The sequence below is a fragment of the Bactrocera tryoni genome, unplaced genomic scaffold (genome assembly GCF_016617805.1).
Source record: "Bactrocera tryoni isolate S06 unplaced genomic scaffold, CSIRO_BtryS06_freeze2 scaffold_25, whole genome shotgun sequence".
NCBI classification, from domain to species: domain Eukaryota; kingdom Metazoa; phylum Arthropoda; class Insecta; order Diptera; family Tephritidae; genus Bactrocera; species Bactrocera tryoni.
This window is the reverse complement of record NW_024395977.1, coordinates 17,419,202-17,437,894: the sequence shown is the minus strand read 5'-3', so window position 1 is coordinate 17,437,894 and position 18,693 is coordinate 17,419,202.

Genomic DNA, 18,693 nt, shown 5'->3' with positions numbered 1-18,693 from the left:
TTCTTGCGACACAGATGGCGGGAGTGAACTGCGCCATACGTTTTAAGAGAGGTACGGGGACAAAAAATGCAATATCTTTGGAATGGTATGAATGAAAAAAATTGATGGTGAATATTTTCCGCGTTCTGTCGCACACTTTTCAGTTTTTTTTAGCGTAAAGAACACCTGAAAAATTTTAATTGTTTAACAAAAAATTATGTAAAATATTATTATTTAAACAAAAGGACCATTAACAAATATTTATAATATAGCACGAACATTTTTCTTTGACTTCACAAAATTTCATCGATTTATCGTAGTTTATGAGAAAATAATTTTACAAATTTATTATGCTCTAAATTTCAACCTTCAATATCTTTAACAAAAAAAATAATTTTGACGAAATATTTATACCACGGGGTATGCGTCTGGTCCCCTTCCTAATGGACTGCTAGTTTTCAAAATCGGAGATTTTTTTCGAAATTTTCATGGACCACTTGACGTGGTTTGACCCACTATTAATTTTACGACAGTTGAGGTACACTTTTTAAGTTTAATGCCACGCACTAAGTCTCTACTCGAGCACTATGAAAAGTTCTTAGCTTTTTTGAGATGTGGGAGAATAATTGGATGTGCGACTTATTTAATTAAAAAGAAAAAGCTAATTAAAATATCCGATTAAAAAATAAACGTACCTTCACGATTACGGTTTTAGTAAAATTGAATTTTTGATTTTATTTAGCTAAACCTTAATCTATCTTCTAAAACCATTGGTAGGTACATATTTCAGCAATCTCGTTAATTCATTGTAATTATGGTATTATAATACATTGTAACAGATACAAGTTTTTGTATTATAACAAGAGTAAGTATTTAACATAGCGTATAGTATAGTTTTCAGTTGATTTCAATATTATTAAATTAATTTTTCTTATATATTTTTAAAATATATTTTATTGTAGTTTTGAAAACGCTTGATGCAGCAATAGTGTTGCTTAATTATTGAGTGAGTCATTTAATTAATATTTCGAAATTTTAACCTATAGAAGAAACAAAAATTATAGCGTTTTCATAGCTTTTCTATCGTTTGGCAAATGTTAGAAAGATTTTATAAAACTTTAAACTTATTCTAGATTTGTATTACTGCACAATTGTTTACATATTACCTTACCATATTTCATTATATTTTTTTAAGAATAACAAATGACGCTCGCGAAGATGAGATGGAAGAAAATGTAGGTCAAGTGAACACCATGATCGGAAATCTGCGGAATATGGCATTAGATATGGGTTCCGAGCTGGAAAACCAAAACAGACAAATCGATCGAATAAATCGAAAGGTATTTAAACTCTAACGCTTCATAATATTATTTGAACTTTTATCACAGATATATTAAATAATTAGTTGGGAAAACTTTAGAAGATTAAGCAAGGGTGAGGGGTTTTATGGTAAAAAATAACTTTTATTTGTCAATTTATTTTTTAAATATGGATTGAGTAATTTTATTCGGACCTTTTGTACACATTTCACAATATAGGGTAGTTTTTTTCGTCACTTTTTTGGTTTTTCTCAAAACTACTTGAACGATTCATTTCAAACTTTGTAGACATTTTTGACATATAAAATACCTCCCCCCATAGTTCAGTAATTTTTATTTTTTAGACTAACAGCTCTAAAAATTTTAAATGGAAAACAAAATTATTGGGGAACGATGGGGGGACAGATTTGATTATAACTTGACTAATTTTTCTGGTTTTTTATTTTCGGATAATTTTCATTCGAGTTATGGTGAACACCGCAAAGAGTTTTTTTCTCAAGACGTTGTGGGTGAAGCTCTGTGTTATGCTTCAATATTTCTGCATGAAAAAAGTACCCTTTATTGTCAAAAGTGTGCGTAATAAAGTACAAAAGGTCCGAATAAAATTACTTAATCCATATTTGAGAAATGAATTCACAAAGATAGTATTGTTTTACCTTTTTCATAACCTATTAAACGATATGGTTCTGCATTTGCGGCATAATCTTCCTCTTGCACGCGACCCATTTGTTATTGTGTAAATACAACAAAATTAATAAAAACTTCGAATATCATTTAAAGTTATTTGTGCGCTATTTAATATTAGAAAAATTAATAATATAAGTAATTTCCATTACAAATGAAAACCTTGGAGACTTTAATTTAGTGAGTTTTTGGATCTCATATATCTTAAAAACTACATATAATATATAAAATACCAGGTGTAAAGGTATGAAATGAGCGGAGCGTTAAGATGTGTTGGTACGGAATTTTTGTTTTGAACGAGCCTTAATTTTTTGTCAGTTTGACTGGCATGACATCTGACAAACACATTCAATAATATTAGAGTCGTTAAACAAACAATGTGTTCCTGGTTTATTTTTTCATTGTGTTGAAAATGTTAAATTTTATACCGAAAAGAGATGATTTGCGGAAAGCATTATTTTTTCCATTTGAAGAAAAGTGCTGCCGAGTCGCATTAAATTTTTGCGGAGGCATATAGTGATGATGCTCTACCAGAAGCAGCATGCAATGATGATTTCAGCGGGTCATAGGTAATGATTTTGATGTGACGTTGCAACACAATTAATTTGAGACCGTTTGAAAGCTATGGAAAAGACTCATAAATGTCGAAAATGGGAGCAACAGGAATTGAAAAAAGACAAATGGAAAAGCACAAAAACAGATGTAAAAGTTTGCTTCAAAGACAAAAAACCAACAGTTTTTCATCGAATTTTCATTGACAATGAAACAATTATTTACTTTGGTGAGATCAGAAAGGTTTAGTATAACTTCTTCTTCTTTACTGGCGTAGACACTACTTGCGCGGTTATGGCCGAGTTAACAACAGCGCGCCAGTCATATCTCCTTCTTGCTATGAGACGCCAAATGGAGATTTCAAACGAAGCTCACTTTCCACCTGGTCTTTTCATCAGAGTGTAGGTCTTCCTCTATCTACATCGGCAGGTACTGCGTCAAAAACTTTAAGACCTGGAGCATTTGCGCCCAATGTCGTCGTATATCTCATACATCTCGTTCCATCGAATACGATATTCGCCGTGGCCAACGCGCAAAGGACCATAAATCTTTCGCAGAACCTTTCACTCGAAAACTCGCAACGTTGACTCATCAGTTGTTGTCATCGTCCATGCATCTGCACCATATAGCAGGACGGGTATTATAAGTGATTTACAGAGTTTGGTTTTTGTTCGTCAAGAGAGAACTTTACTTGTCAATTGCCAACTCAGCCCGAAGTAGCACCTGTTGCCTGGATTTCGAGGCTGACATTAATTTCGCTGGTTATACTGGTTCCAAGATAGACGGAGTTATCTACGACTTCGAAGTTATGACTGTCAAGGGTGACGTGGGAACCTAGTCGCGAGTGCGACGCCTTTTTGATTGATAACACGAAATATTTCGTCTTGCCCTAGAACTAACAGCGCGGCTGTTGAGACCGATGATATCAATGTCATCGGCGTAAGCCAGCAGCTGTACACTTTTTTAAAAGATTGTACGTTCTCTATTTAGTTCTGCTGCTCGAATTATTTTCTACAAGAGCAGATTGCAGAAGATGCACGCTAGGGAGTCGCCTTGTCGGAAACCTCGTTTGGTATCGAATGGCTCGAAAAGGTCCTTCCTGATCCTGACAGTACTTTCCGTATTGCTCAACGATAAACTGACGTATTAGTTTTGCAGGGATACCAAATTCAGACATCGCGGTATAAAGGCAGCTTTCCGTGCTGTTAAAAACAAAATTCTAATTGACACACAACACGCTCGATAGAACTTTTTACGAGTATGGGATGTTTAGGAGACTTATTCTAAAGTAGTTGACGCAGATTGTGGGCCTTCCCTTTTTGTGGCTTGGGCCGGGCACACTTAAATTCCAATCGTTGGGCATGCTTTCGTCCGAAAAAGAAGCTGATGCATGCACCTTATCAGCTCTTCGCCGCCGTGTTTGAATAGATCGGCTGGCAATCTATCGGTCCCGGCTGCTTTGTTGTTCTTCAGGCGGGCAATTGCTATTCGAACTTCTTCATTGTCGGGCAATGGAACGTCTGCTCAATCGTCATCGATTGGGGAATCGGGTTTGCCTTCTCCTGCTGTTATACTTTCACTGCCGTTCAGCAGGCTGGAGAAGTGTTCCCTTCATAATTTTAATCAAATCAGCGATATGTTAAAGAACTTCGCTTCGATGCGGACTGTAGCTAGACATTCATCCACCGAGGTGAATGATAGAACTCGGCGACGGAGGCTCCCTCTCACCACGAATCCCAATTCGCGCTCCTTTATATGGCCACAGTAGTAAATGACACAAGAACCTACACGTCTGAGTTCTTATCACGTCCATCGCATGTCTTGGACTGCGGTGATGTCAGCCTTAACTCTAACGAGGACATCAACCAGCTGGGTACTGCCACCTTCCCAATGAAGGTACCGGACATTTCAGGTGCAAGCCCGTATATCGTTATCCTTAATGCATTTGCCATGGCCGTCATCAAAAGAGGGCTTTATTTTCCGAAGATGTTGATAATTTTTCCTTGCAGCATTTTTTACATAGCAGGTCCCAAACCAAGCGAACAACCTAGGGAGGGTTGGCCCGCCTTCAAAACGATGTTCTTAGCTACGTAGAGGATACTTGGTCAAACACGGTAAGTTTTTCGCTGCTTGAGCCATAGGTAAAATAATCGTTTCTGGTCACTCCCAAGTGAATGGCAATCAGACAATTTTCCTCACTTGTGTGAACTTCTACAAATGACTCTGGAGGATGGAACTTCTAAAACCATGCATTGATCAAAAAATTACCAGTATGAGCCAGAAGACAAGGCAAAGTAATTTTGTTACTCAACAATGCACCTCCACACAAAGCAAAATTGGTTCAGAGTATAATGAAATTGTATTTATTTTCATCGATGGGACACGCATTGGCTGAGCAGCACTTCGATTTCTACGCGGAAGTCGAAAATTGGGTGTTTGATTGATTTGCTTCAAAAGACGAACATTTCTATTGGCATGGTATTCACAAACTGCCAGAAACTAGGTCAAAGTGTAAAAAGCAATGATTATTACTTTGAAAAAATTGTTTATTTTCGCATTAAAAATTAGTATTTAATTTTTACAGAAAAACGGTCATTTCATGCCGGCACACCTGGTGTATATAAAAATGTATATATGTATGTATATTAGAGTGTTTCATTTAAAACTTTTTTATGTCTTCGCAGACACATAAAAAAATTTATTTTTGAAAAAATAATCCCTGAAAATGCAAGCCTGTAATTCTGACTTTAAGCATTCTTTTGCGGTTGTAACGTCTTTTATATATTTTCGAAAAATTTTACGGAACAGCTGATCTTATCGAAAAACTTTATTCCAGCTTTTTATATGGAAAAAACCCTTTTTTTTAAGTTATTTGTAACATTTTTAATTGATCGCCATGGACATAGAATTATGCTTATAAAAATTAACAGGATGAGGAGTCGAATTGATTTATCTGTCTTGACCGAACTTGTAATTTGCTGCATGTTTTCTTTCGTTATCCATCCTTAATATAATGATTTCCTACCCTTTAGTTGACTTTATGTCAAATATGTATTGCCCCTGAAGCGCATACACAGGCGAGCGATATACGTATTATAAGGCCTACCGAAGACCGCGTTGCCTTGGAAGCTCGCTCCATAAGTGACAAAAGGCCTTAAAATCATGGTATACAAGTAGTTCCAAAAATTAAAGAAGCAATCTATATGTTCGCTTATTCCTCATATTCCCAATATGAATTCTATTTTCCGGTTAATTGAAATTGACTTCAAATTTTTGCAGTAGCAACTCTGCTTGTTGAAAGAGTGAACAATTTTGCGTGTTATAAAAATTAAATAATTTTGTTGAAAAATTACAAAAATAAAAAAAAAATGTGAGAGCGTTATAACTTTTTCCATTACAGTTAGAAGTAAACACTCTAAAAGTCGAAAAACTGAAGCTTAAGACTACCGATGTAAACAAAATTCCGAATTCGGAAAAAAAGGGTTAAATTCTCTACGGATGAAGAAGAATTAGCTAGATAAACTGAAAGGAATTAAAAAAACCAGCTAAAAAACGAAAAACGGAGCATTCTCCTGATCTTCCGGAAAAAGCAAATGCAGCCACATTAAAACCGCTTACACCAAAAAAATAGTTCGCGGCACCACCTATTATGCTGCCTGAAGATGCTAACGGCAGGAATTATCAACAACTATATGCTATTGCAAAAGAAATTAACCATAGAAGACTACAGATGCATGTCGAAAGCACTTCCAGTAAGAATATACATAGATTGCTATAGCTTTGAGATTAAGGGGCTATAACAGTGTAAAACTTTCAGAAAAAGGTCTTAAAAAAACCAAAATTTTTTAGTTAAAAAAAACCAAATTTTTTTTCAGAACCACGCCATTTTTTAATTTTTTATACTTTTCAAAAATCGTGAAAAACTAAAACTCCCCTCGACATGAAGAACATAAAAAAGATTAACGAAACCAAAACTATATTAAATTCAATTGTTGCCGATAAAACTTAAGATGATACCATAATTCAAACATTGCCAGTCATTTGGCCACACACAAAACTATTGTGGCAAACAACCAAGATACGTTAAGTGCGCCGGTAAACATAAGACATCTGAATGTTCGAAACCAGAAAAACAGCAGCCTAGGGTAAAACCTCTAGCTGTGGCGAAGCACATCCAGCCAACTATCGAGTGTGCCTTGTTGCCAAAAAATACGAGCTAACACAATTGACCACAAAAAAGGATATGGTCTAGCCCAAAGGTAGAAGGTGTTGCATATTTTAGAACAAAAAACAATGAACCTCATCAACAAGAAGTTCCTAAAGTTGTAGCTGAAACATCAAAAAAATTTACTTTTGCTCATATCTTAAAAGCAAATAATAATGTAACATATCCAATATCATCATTTTATCACAGATCTTACAGAAACTCAACAAACAAGAACTCAGCACCTCATTACGAAATCGCTTATTCAAACTTGAAAATATACTTTTAATATCAACGATGTTTAAATCAATAAAAATTCTTCTATAGAACTCAAATGGGTTAATCAAAGATAAAAATGGAATCGAAATAATATTGAACGCGGAAAATGTATGATGCCAGAGACACTTTTTACGTCACAAACTCATTTTAAAATTAAAAACTATGAAACTTGCCATACAATTTATCCTAGCAATTGCGCCCGTGGTGGAAGAAAAACTTGCAACTGATAAGTTTCAAACTACAACAGTGACTATTTACGAAATTGAAAGTCCGCTCTAACTTACGAGTGTGTATAGTCCTCCAAGGCATCAAATCCAATTTGAGAGTACCAAAACATAATAAAAAGACAAATCTAAAATTCGTAATGGCTGGAGGTTTCAACGTAAAAAACACGCACTGTGGTTCAAGGCTTACGATTACAAAAAGAAGAGAACTTTATAAGACACTGCAGTAACCGCAAATTATGCATTCTCGACGAGCTTCCCATCAGAATCCAGACCTGATAGATTTTTTCGGCAAAGTCTTCCGGAACTATTTATCGATCAAGTTATGACCTTAACTCAGATCATTCTCCAATCTAATTAATCTTTAGTTAAACTGTCATCTATAAAGACAAAACAGGGGCCTTGTGCAATAAACGAACAGATTGGGAATACTTTAAAAGGTCATGGAATATTATGAGAGTAAATATTTTTCTATATTAAATACAGATCAATTGGAATCTAAAAAAAATTCTATATTAGTGTACGAATTTTTCAAACCATCTGTTTATCCAATTTTATATATTGGGAAAAAATCAATTAGGATAACGAAAACAGTAACAATATATTTAATATTTCTACAATATATCTAAGAAAATACTGATATCTTATGTATCAACGCTTTATATCGCTTTACCGAGGTACCAGGCTTTAAAATTTTATTATATACTTACTATACAAATATGGTTTCAATGGATGAGTATGACTGTGTCATACCACTTTTACACACATTTTATATAACAATGTTACCACCCACCGTTGAATTTATTTTATTAAAATTTTTATACTCTTGCAACATGTTGCTACAGACTACAATAGTTTTTTTCAACTATAGGTTGTTTGTATCACCTAAAAATAATCGTGTAAAGTTATAAATATAAATGATCAGGATGAAGAGATGAGTTGAAACCCGGATGTCTGACTGTTCGTCGGCCGTCTGTCCGTCAGTCTGTGTAAGCTGTGACTTGAGTAAAAATGTCGATATGCTAATGAAAATTGGTACACAAAGTGAGGACGAATTTGTGAACGGGCGAATTGAATCATTGCCAAGTCGATAAACCGCCATGAAACGAAAACTTATTACGTGACATAACCAAGTGCTAAATTAGGGTATAAAACTGTGATTTGGCACAGAGATAACATTAGCAAGAGACATCTACGTCCTGAAAATTAAAAAAAAAAATGCACGTGGCCCTGTCCTCTAAAAAGTTTAATTTACATATGTATCTCCTAAGCCAATTTCAATCGGAAAAAATCCATTAAGCATTCTCAACGAGAGTGCATGATTAGCATCCGTGAAGGCCCTCTCCTTATACATGTAACAACCGCTATTAAAACTTGACGATGGGTGTGGCACCGCCCACATTTAGATGAAAATCTATGTATATTGGTTGGTTTTATGCCAAAAATATCTACCATGGGGTGCCAAGGAACATGTGCTTCATTAAAATATCTCAATTTTTATCCAAATTGTCGCTTGCACAGACAGACAGACAACGCGTCTCGTAATCATTTATATAGTTATAAATATAAATCTCCATATTTGGATTAGCTTTAAGTGATAAAAATAACAAGGGGACAAAACTATTATACTCTATTATACAACATGCTGCACGAGTATAAAAATTATTATTCTCAGAAGAACAATCACAACTTCGATTCAAAACTATGATTCAACTGTTAAGCCAATACCAGCCGGCAGAAAAGAAATGACCAACAGCTCGAGAGTTTGCAATAAGCTACCGCGAATCAGTCGCCATGAAATCGATTAAAACATTCATACCAGTATGTACATATGTGTTGGTTAAGAAATTTGAGAATCGCTTTGACTTTAAATTTCATATTTCAGCAATTATTTGTCTTGAACATAATTAATTACTTTACAAAAATGGGTAAATTTTAGAATAGCATCCCCGGATTTCGGGGCTAAAATGGGTATGTACGGATAGAGGAGGTCCTTCAGATTAAGAAAATATATACATATAGTTGCCGCTGACTTATGGTTTTTGAGATATTTGCATTGAAAGTTCAAAAATTCAACTATTTAAAATGCGTGTTTCTCCCATATATAATGAATTTTGTAGTTATATTTTTAACTTTATCCACTAACACTTCACTAATTCATTTCTAACCATTTATTTTATATTAAATAATGCAAAAATCACTTTTATTCAATATTTAACTTTTGTTCAATTATTTTTGTTCACACAATAACAAAAGGGTTGCATTCTAACTAATAATCAGTGCTGCCTTACGTTCATATTTTACAGAAGAACAAAAAGAAATAAAGAAAACATATAATACCCTAATGACAGGAAATATATAACACATTAGTTTTCCGCATGTAATTCCTTTCAGCATTGGCGGCCTTCGGCCGCGCTTCAAAAAAATAACCCTGGCCGATCCAACACCGGGATTTATCAAGATAATGAGAATTCGGAAAGTTTTACATTACTCATCACATGATAATGAATTTATTTATGACGTCATAATCTTTCTTTTTTCTTATTTACTTATTATAAAATAAATGATTAGAAACGAATTAGTGAAGTGTTAGTGGATATAAAAGTTAAAGATATACATAAGTGTAAAATGCATTATAAATCGGAGAAACACGCATTTTAAATAGTTGATTTTTTGAACTTTAAATGCAAATATCTCAAAAACCGTAAGTCAGCGGCAACTATATATATATACTTACGTATTATGGCCCTATGCCATACACATAAAAAAAAAATAAAAATAAAAAACTCAAAAATTGTTTTTAAAAGCTTAAGAGCTTCTTTATTAATTGGGAGGTGACTTAAGACCAGAGATAAAGAGATGTCCAACTCCTCTCTCACTGGAAGTGAGAGAACAATTGCTAAATGTCAAAACCACCTAAACTTTGACAGTTGACTGGATTGGGGAGGTTTTGACGTTTAGCAATTGGAAACGAGCGATGGCCAGATTGAAATCTTACCAAAAAAATATGTAAACGGAGGAATTTGTTGCCGCTATGCGAGATAGCTAATAAAAATTTTAAACAATGAAAATCAAAGAAAATGCGAAATCTAAATATATTTCATAAAACGTTTTGTAATTTGATGCATAATAGAATTAATTTTCAATTACAAATGATTAACAACATTTGATAATTGAGAACCAACAGGCATAATTCACCTTATTAAATATTGAAAGATCAAAAGTCAGTTGTTTTAATATACCATAAAATCATAAAAAAGGATTTAAGTAGTTTTGTCATATATTAAAAGTCCAATATATAATAATTTGCAATCGTAATAAATGTTGGGTGTTTTAATTTGAAATGCCCAAAAATTCTTATTTTTTTCGATCTGGCCATAATGGAAAATGTTATAAAAAACGCTTATTTTGAGGCGCTCTCACACTGGAATAAGTTGGGCATCCCATTATCTCTGCTTAAGACTGACTTTTCATTTTATTCTCCGCAGGAAAGAAACTAAATTTTCTGTTCAAATATGAACCAAAAACTGCCAATAAAGCAGTTTTGCCATAGCTATCAAAATTCTTTCTGTTGAGATGTTATTGTAAGTGTTGTTTTGCCAAACTAAATCTTCTGTTGAAATATGAACCAAAACTGCCAACAAAGCAGTTTTGCATTGCATAGCTATCTAAATTCTTTCTGTGGAAATGTTGTTGTGAGTGTTGTTTTTACCGTAGCCGCACTTAGAGTATTTGAGCATTAAGCAAAATATTGTATGTATGGCAGAATACGTCACTGCCCTTCCCTTAAAGAGAAGCCTATACTTGGGCTGGGATAGATGGGTACAATGTGGGCAATGGTGCCTCTTCTAATTCAATTTCCTGCGGTATATTCTGATTTTGTTTTCTTAATTTTGCATATAGCTTTACAAATGGATTTTGAGTAACATATTTTGAGTATAAAAATAATAAAATAAATGCGGTGGTTATAATAATTATTAGTATATAAAGTGTAGTGTTGTTTTGTGAAATGAGTTCGACAATATCATTGTGTTGTACAGTTTTGATTTTTGTTATGTTTATCGGTGTATATAATGGGGTTAAGTCTATTTCTGGACTTAAAAGGTTTTCACTTAGGATTATGTTATTAATTTCTATTTTTCATTGCGTCACCCTTATCATTTTGTTTCCTTCTATTTCTGTATTATTGTTTGAATTTTGACAGGTTTGTATGAGACTGGTTTTGGTTAAATTCCAAGTAATGATTATATTAGGCTCTATGTATTTATTATATCTCTTGTGTTTACTGGCTTGAAGTTACAAATTGGATTTAAACGTTTGATAATATTGGTGACGCATTCGTTGTTTATTTCTTTGTTTTCATTATTATAGACTTTATTCATTCTTTCAAAATAGGATTGTGTGTCTGTATATTCTAGCTGATAGCCGTTGGGGTCTGGGGAGGGGATTATTTTAAGTGTGTTTGTTAGTAAATAGTTAGTAGGTATGTGCGATAGGATTAATAATTGATTATCATTGTAATTTATCCAAGTGGATGTTTTAATGCTTAAAATATTTTGGCTGTCAACGTTTTCGAGTTTGTCATAATTCAATAGTTTGGGGTTAAACAGTCCTAGTCTAGAGAGTTGCATTCCCATTTCTATGTCTTCAATGTATTCCAAAAATTGCATTAGTTCGTATAAAAGGGCGTTAATTTTGTTCTGAGTGTTTATAGTGTTTTCCATGTTTTGCATTCCAGTGTTTATTAGTTGTATGGTATCTCAAAGATGAGCCAACAATGTTCAAAAGTCCACGTTTCTCCCTGCTCTTGTGTTGTAAGTTTATCCCATTCAATTCTCTTCTTAGTTTATTGTATAAAAATTTGATTTGTGGTGCATGGTAACCGCCACGCAGCTTTTCTTCAAAGTAATCTGTTACCTGGTTTATTTGTGTCAAGTTGATGGTTAAGCAATGATGTTCAAAGGATGATGGTATCTGGATTGGTTGGTCCGAAAAAAGGAGATATCCGTAGCTGGTGGTAATGTCATTTATTTGGATTTGTTGTGTGTGGTCTGTGCCAGTCAAAATGAGCAGCAATGCTACTGTGCACCAAGTACTGTGGAGTTGGGATCTGATTAATTTTCTTATGTTTTTTAAATTGTGTTTTCTAATAATGGATTACTCTGTTTCTGTTAGTGATCTTGTAATGATCAGCGTCTGTTTGTTCTACAATTTTGTTTGGTTTAAAGGGATTTTCTAATTTGCCTTTCTGTAAGGGGCCCTTTCTGTATCTGGTGTCAACTTCATATTCTTGTTTGTCGATGTTAATTTTGTTTATCTTATTTTCTTTGTTTTCCTGAGTGTCAAGTATTGGGTGGCCATCGTAAAGAAATATGTGTGCCGGGGTTCGTCCAGTGGTGTCATGTTTGGTTTTGTGATTGTATATGTAAAGAATTGTTTCCATCTTGCTCAACTTGGCTTCGTCATTGTCAGATGTATTAATTGTGCGGATCTTTTCATTAATTGTTTTATGTAGTCTTTCTATGTCTGCTATCCCTGTCTTTGTCGTGTTGAGCTGTAAATCAACCTTCTCACTCTCAAGCCATCGTTTAAGTGCCAGGCTGCAAAACGCGCCGTCTCTGTCTGCCTTCAATAGTCTGGGCTTGCCCAGTTGGTTAAATATGCGCATAAGTGCATTTTTACATTCCATCCAGTCCTTCGTCCTTATCTGTTTCAACGTAGCGAACTTCGAATAAATGTCCATGCAGCTCAAATAATGTTTGCCTTCGGACGAATAAATATCTATCATGAATTTATCGCGGCAATGTTCTGGTTTAGGTGTAGTTTTCATTGGCATGTTTGTGTTACGGTGTTCTGTCTTTGCCAAATTGCAAGTGTGGCATTCATTTATAATGTTTTGGATAAGTAATTGATTGTTAGGGAAATAGTAAGTTTCACCGAAGAGTTTAGTGGTTTTCTGAATTCCAGGGTGTAGAAGTTTTTCATGAGTACTCAGGACCAGTTCCTTGAATTCTGCGTAAGTAGGTACGTTTTTCAACAAAATCAGGCTTCGAAGAATTTTTGTATAATTCTTGTTTATGATCTCCCTGTGTGCGGTTTGAATGATTTCGAAATCTGCGTCGCTTTCGATATACAACGCGCTACTCTTACCACAAAAATAGTTTATCAAATACTCTTTAGCTTTTTCTTCGGTCATAGTGTCATAAAAGATTTCAAAGATGTTTTTGAAATATGTTGTAGTTTTGATGTTTGGTGAACCTTTAGAAAATATTACTTGTCTGTTGAATACGTTAATTGGTTTTGTGTTACAAAAATCAAGTCACCGTTTTCTTCTTCTGCACTGTGCTGGATCTGTTCACTAAAATATGTCTCCTCCAGTTTTACTCGAGACAAAGCGTCCGCCACATGGTTTTCTTTTCCTTTTATGTATTTGATGTCAAAATCGTACTCGGACAGTTTGACCCTCCATCGGGTTAGCTTTGAATTTGGCTCTTTCATGCGGTATAACCAGCTTAGAGGCTGGTGATCACTAGATATTTCAAAGTGTCTTCCCAGTAGGTAGTGACGAAAAGTTGTTGTGGCCCATACAATTGCCAATAGTTCCTTTTCAATTGTACTGTAATTGATTTCGTGTTCGTTAGGAGTTCGACTAATGTAGCTGATTGTTGATTGGGTTAGTTCGAGGTGTGTTTGGTGGTTGTTGGTTTGTTTGAGGATTATAATTTGGATAAGGTTGGAAATTTGGTTTAGGGTAGTTGGGTATTGGGTGTTGATATGATTGTTGATAAAATAGTAGCATTCGCCAAGTAGGGTATGATATTGGTGAATGATAAATTGGTTGGAAAGGTGTTGGATATTTATGGGTGTTAAAGTTGATTTGATTGGTGTTATGGTTTTAAAATTTTTTCGGCTTATCAGAAGAGTTTTGTTTCTGAAAATTTGTATTTGAATAATTAGGCTGTTCATAAATACCTTTTTCCTGTAAGAGATTTATAAGTGTTCGCAAATCTGGTATGTTATGATTTCTGATTTTTAAATAAATGTGCGGGGCAAACTTATCTATTAGAGATTCTATGCTTGATTTAATTAATCTAAGGTATAATGTTTTTTCTTCAGAATTTTGTTCTAATTCAAGCTAACTGGTTAGTGTTTGCCTGCGGCTCTCTGCTTCCTCCAAAAATGCTCGTACATTGCCTTTGTATGGGGTCCTCCAAAATTCCTCTAGAAAGATGTGGTTTGGGGTCTGGGGCTTGTAGTTTAGAATTAGCTGTCGTCTGAGGTCTGCCCAAGTTCTCATTTCATTAACTCCAATGCAGCGCATAACATCTCCACTGATACCGCGCTCGATATGTCCGAACCGGATCTGCTGTTGGCGTGCGTCTGCGGTAACATAAAGTCCCAATATGTAGTCGATTCGGCTAATGAAGGTGTACAAACTATTTGGATCTCCTTCGAACTTCTCAACATTAGCAATCTGGTATGCGACCTGGCTCATGTTGCTGTCTGAGAGAGCCGACGATGCTGCTTCATGGTCTGGCATTTTGTTTTATTTGTTGTTGTTATATGTTGTTTCTTAATTTATTTCACTTGGTTGAAATTCTTAATTGTTGATTTCTTACTTTTATTTGTTTTATTTTTAATTTGTTTTACTTTGTTGAAATTTTTAATTGTTGATTTCTTAATTTTATTTGCTTTAAGATTCCTAATTGTTGATTTCTTAATTTTATTCGTTTTATTCTTAATTTAGTTGCACTGCAGCACTTTCGTGGTTTTATTGAGGTAACCTTTTGGATTTACGTCCTCTCCCGAATTCTGTAGCGTCTTCCTGATTTTTATTCAGGTTTTATCTATGCCGTAATAGACTTTGCGTTATACGGTGTCGCACTATTGTCGAAGATTCTGTTAGAACTTAGCACGATATTAACCGTCGCGTGGGCGTCTATAAGCGTGGTTTTTCTGATAACATTGAAGTTATCACGACCGACTGCGCCCCTTACGTATTATGGCCCTATGCCATACACATAAACAAAAATAAAACTAAAAAACTCAAAAATTGTTTTTAAAAGCTTAAGAGCTTCTCTATTAATTGGGAGGTGACTTAAGACTGACTTTTCATTTTATTCTCCGCAGGAAAGAAACTAAATTTTCTGTTAAAATATGAACCAAAAACTGCCAATAAAGCAGTTTTGCCATAGCTATCAAAATTCTTTTTGTTGAGATGTTATTGTAAGTGTTGTTTTGCCAAACTAAATATTCTGTTGAAATATGAACCAAAACTGCCAACAAAGCAGTTTTGCATAGCATAGCTATCTAAATTCTTTGTGTGGAAATGTTGTTGTGAGTGTTGTTTTTGCCGTAGCCGCACTTAGAGTATTTGAGCATTAAGCAAAATATTGTATGTATGGCAGAATACGTGACTATATATATATATATTCTTGATCTGCAGGTCCTCCCCTATCCATACATACCCATTTTTACCCCGAAATCCGTATAAAACCACAATTTTACACTATATTGAACTCGCGTAGTTTGTTCTTCTAAACATCAAGCATCAGTGATGATGTTAAAATAAACAAGTAAGGAATGGCTAAGTTCGGGTGTCACCGAACATTTTATACTCTCGCATGATAAAGTGATAATCGAGATTTCATTATCCGTCATTTACATATTTTTCAAATACCGTATTTGTGTAAAGTTTCATTCCGCTATCATCATTGGTTCCTAATGTATATATTATACAGAGAAGGCATCAGATGGAATTCAAAATAGCGTTGTATTGGAAGAAGGCGTGGTTGTGAACCGATTTCACCCATATTTCGTACATGTCATCAGGGTGTTAAGAAAATATTACATACCGAATTTCATTGAAATCGGTGGAGCAGTTGCTGAGATATGGTTTTTGGTCCATAAGTGAGCGACGCCACGCCCATTTTCAATTTTTAAAAAAGCCAGGGTGCAGCTTCGTTTTGCCATTTCTTCCGTAAAATTTAGTGTTTCTGAAGTTTTTGGTTAGCCGGTTAACGCACTTTTAGTGATTTTCAACATAACCTTTGAATGGGAGGTGGGCGTGGTTATTATCCGATTTCTTCAATTTTTGAACTGTATATGGAAATGCCTGAAGGAAACGACTCTATAAAGTTTGGTTGACATAGCTATAGTGCTTTCCGAGATATGTACAAAAAATTTAGTGGGGGGCGGGGCCACGCCCACTTTTCCAAAAAATTACGTCCAAATATGCCCTTCCCTAATGCCATCCTTTGCGCCGAATTTCACTTTAATATCTTTATTTATGGCTTAGTTATGACACTTTATGGGTTTTCGGTTTTCGCCATTTTGTGGGCGTGGCAGTGGGCTGATTTTGCCCATCTTCGAATTTAACCTTTTTATGGAGCCAAGAAATACGTGTACCAAGTTTCATCATGATATCTCAATTTTTACTCAAGTTACAGCCTGCACGGACGGACGGACAGACGGAGGGACAGACAGACATCCGGATTTCAACTCTACTCGTCACTCTGATCACTTTGGTATATCTAACTCTTTTAGTTTTAGGACTTACAAAGAACCGTTATGTGAACAAAACTATAATACTCTCCTTAGCAATTTTGTTGCGAGAGTATAAAAATAATATGCGGTTGAGTAAAAATTGAGATATCTTGATGATCTTGGCATGCTGGTCCCTTAGTACAGAAAAAAATACGAGTCGTAAATGGGCGTAATTAGGCCACTGCCACTGCGACAAAACGCCATTAGCCGAAACCAGCAAAGTGCCATAACTAAGCTTTAAATTATATATATAAAACCGTAATATCTGAGTTCTTAACTGAGTTCACCCAGCACAAATAGCATAAGAACTTCTACTGGCAGTGCAAAAATGGAAGAAATCGGAAGATAACCCCTCTCATTCAGCATATAACTGTAAGTATAAGTAATTACGCCAGAAACATTAAACTTTACCTCCAGGATGGTATGAGATGGCTTTATGGGAACCGGTATGAAAGTTTGACGTTGGGCGTGGCACCGCATTCGTTTTGGTGAAATCAAATATCTCGGGACCAGACTTATCGATTTCGACAAAATTTAGTACGAGGAATTCTTCTCATATTCCTATGTCACAGTATGACAATGGTCAAAATCAGACTATAACCACGCCTACTTTCCATATATATATCCAACAAAAACTGCTCAAGCCCTATTTACCGAATATTTGGACCTCAGTACCTATAGCTGACTTTTGATCAAAAAAATCGGTCAATCTGTGAGATTTTTTATTTATTTTTTTATTTTGTTTATACATTGCAACTAGTTCAAATAAAAGAAAGGACTAACAAGCAACTTGAATAGGACTTAAACATATAATTACAAAATCACAAAACTACTATGAGAGTTTTGGCTAATTTGACAGATCTCTGGGTTTGAGGCGTTTGAGTCGTCTTGGTGGTCCATCTCTAGAAGTTAACATAGCTACTTCTTCGTTACAATGCTGTAGTAATCTTGCACTATGTGCTGTTGCAATTTTTAATATTTCTCTATATCAGCACATCTACAATACCAAGGCGCTTTGATAATTAGTTATAATTTTTGAGTCGCATGTCCAGCTCCTTACGTTTGTTTTTTCCTTCATTTTTCATTCCTAAGTATTTAGCAGAATTAAAGTACGGTACGAGTATTCGTACACCGTCTATGAGAATTGGTAAGTGCTGTATCTTGTTGTATGTGAAAACAATGTGTACAGACTTAGCTTCATTAAGTTTTATCTGCCATTTCTTTGCCCATTGTACGACTTTATTTACAGCTTTTTGGAGATTAGTAGTGGACTCGTGTTCACTTCTACCAACAGCAAGCAACGCGGCAGAGATAAAGAGATGTTTAACTCCTCTCTCACTGGAAGTGAGAGATCAATTGCTAAACGTCAAAAGCACCTAAACTCTGACAGTTGATCGAGTTCAGGAGGTTTTGACGTTTAGCAATTGGAAACGAGCGATGGCCAGATTGAAACCTTACCAAAAAAATATGTAAACGGAGGGATTTGTTGCATCGTTCAAGACCACTTATAAAAAATGTAAAACAATGAAAGTTAAATAAATTTGTGAAATTTAAAGGTATTTGATGAAACGTTTTGTAATTTGAAGCATCATATGTAGTTTTATTTTCAATGAAAAATGATTAAAAACATTTAATTATTGAGAGCTAACAAGCTTAAATCCTATTATTGGGTGTTGAAAGAACAAAAGTCAGTTGTTATAATATTCTTTAAAAAGATTTAAATAGTTCCTCCATATATTTATTATACTATTTAGTAATTTTTCTTCGTACTAAATGTTGGGTATTGGGTTGATAAATGCCCAAAGTTATAATTTTGTTCAATCTGGCCATAATGGAAAATGTTATAAAAACCGCTAATTTTGAGGCGCTCTCACACTGGAATAAGTCTAACATCCCTTTATTCCTG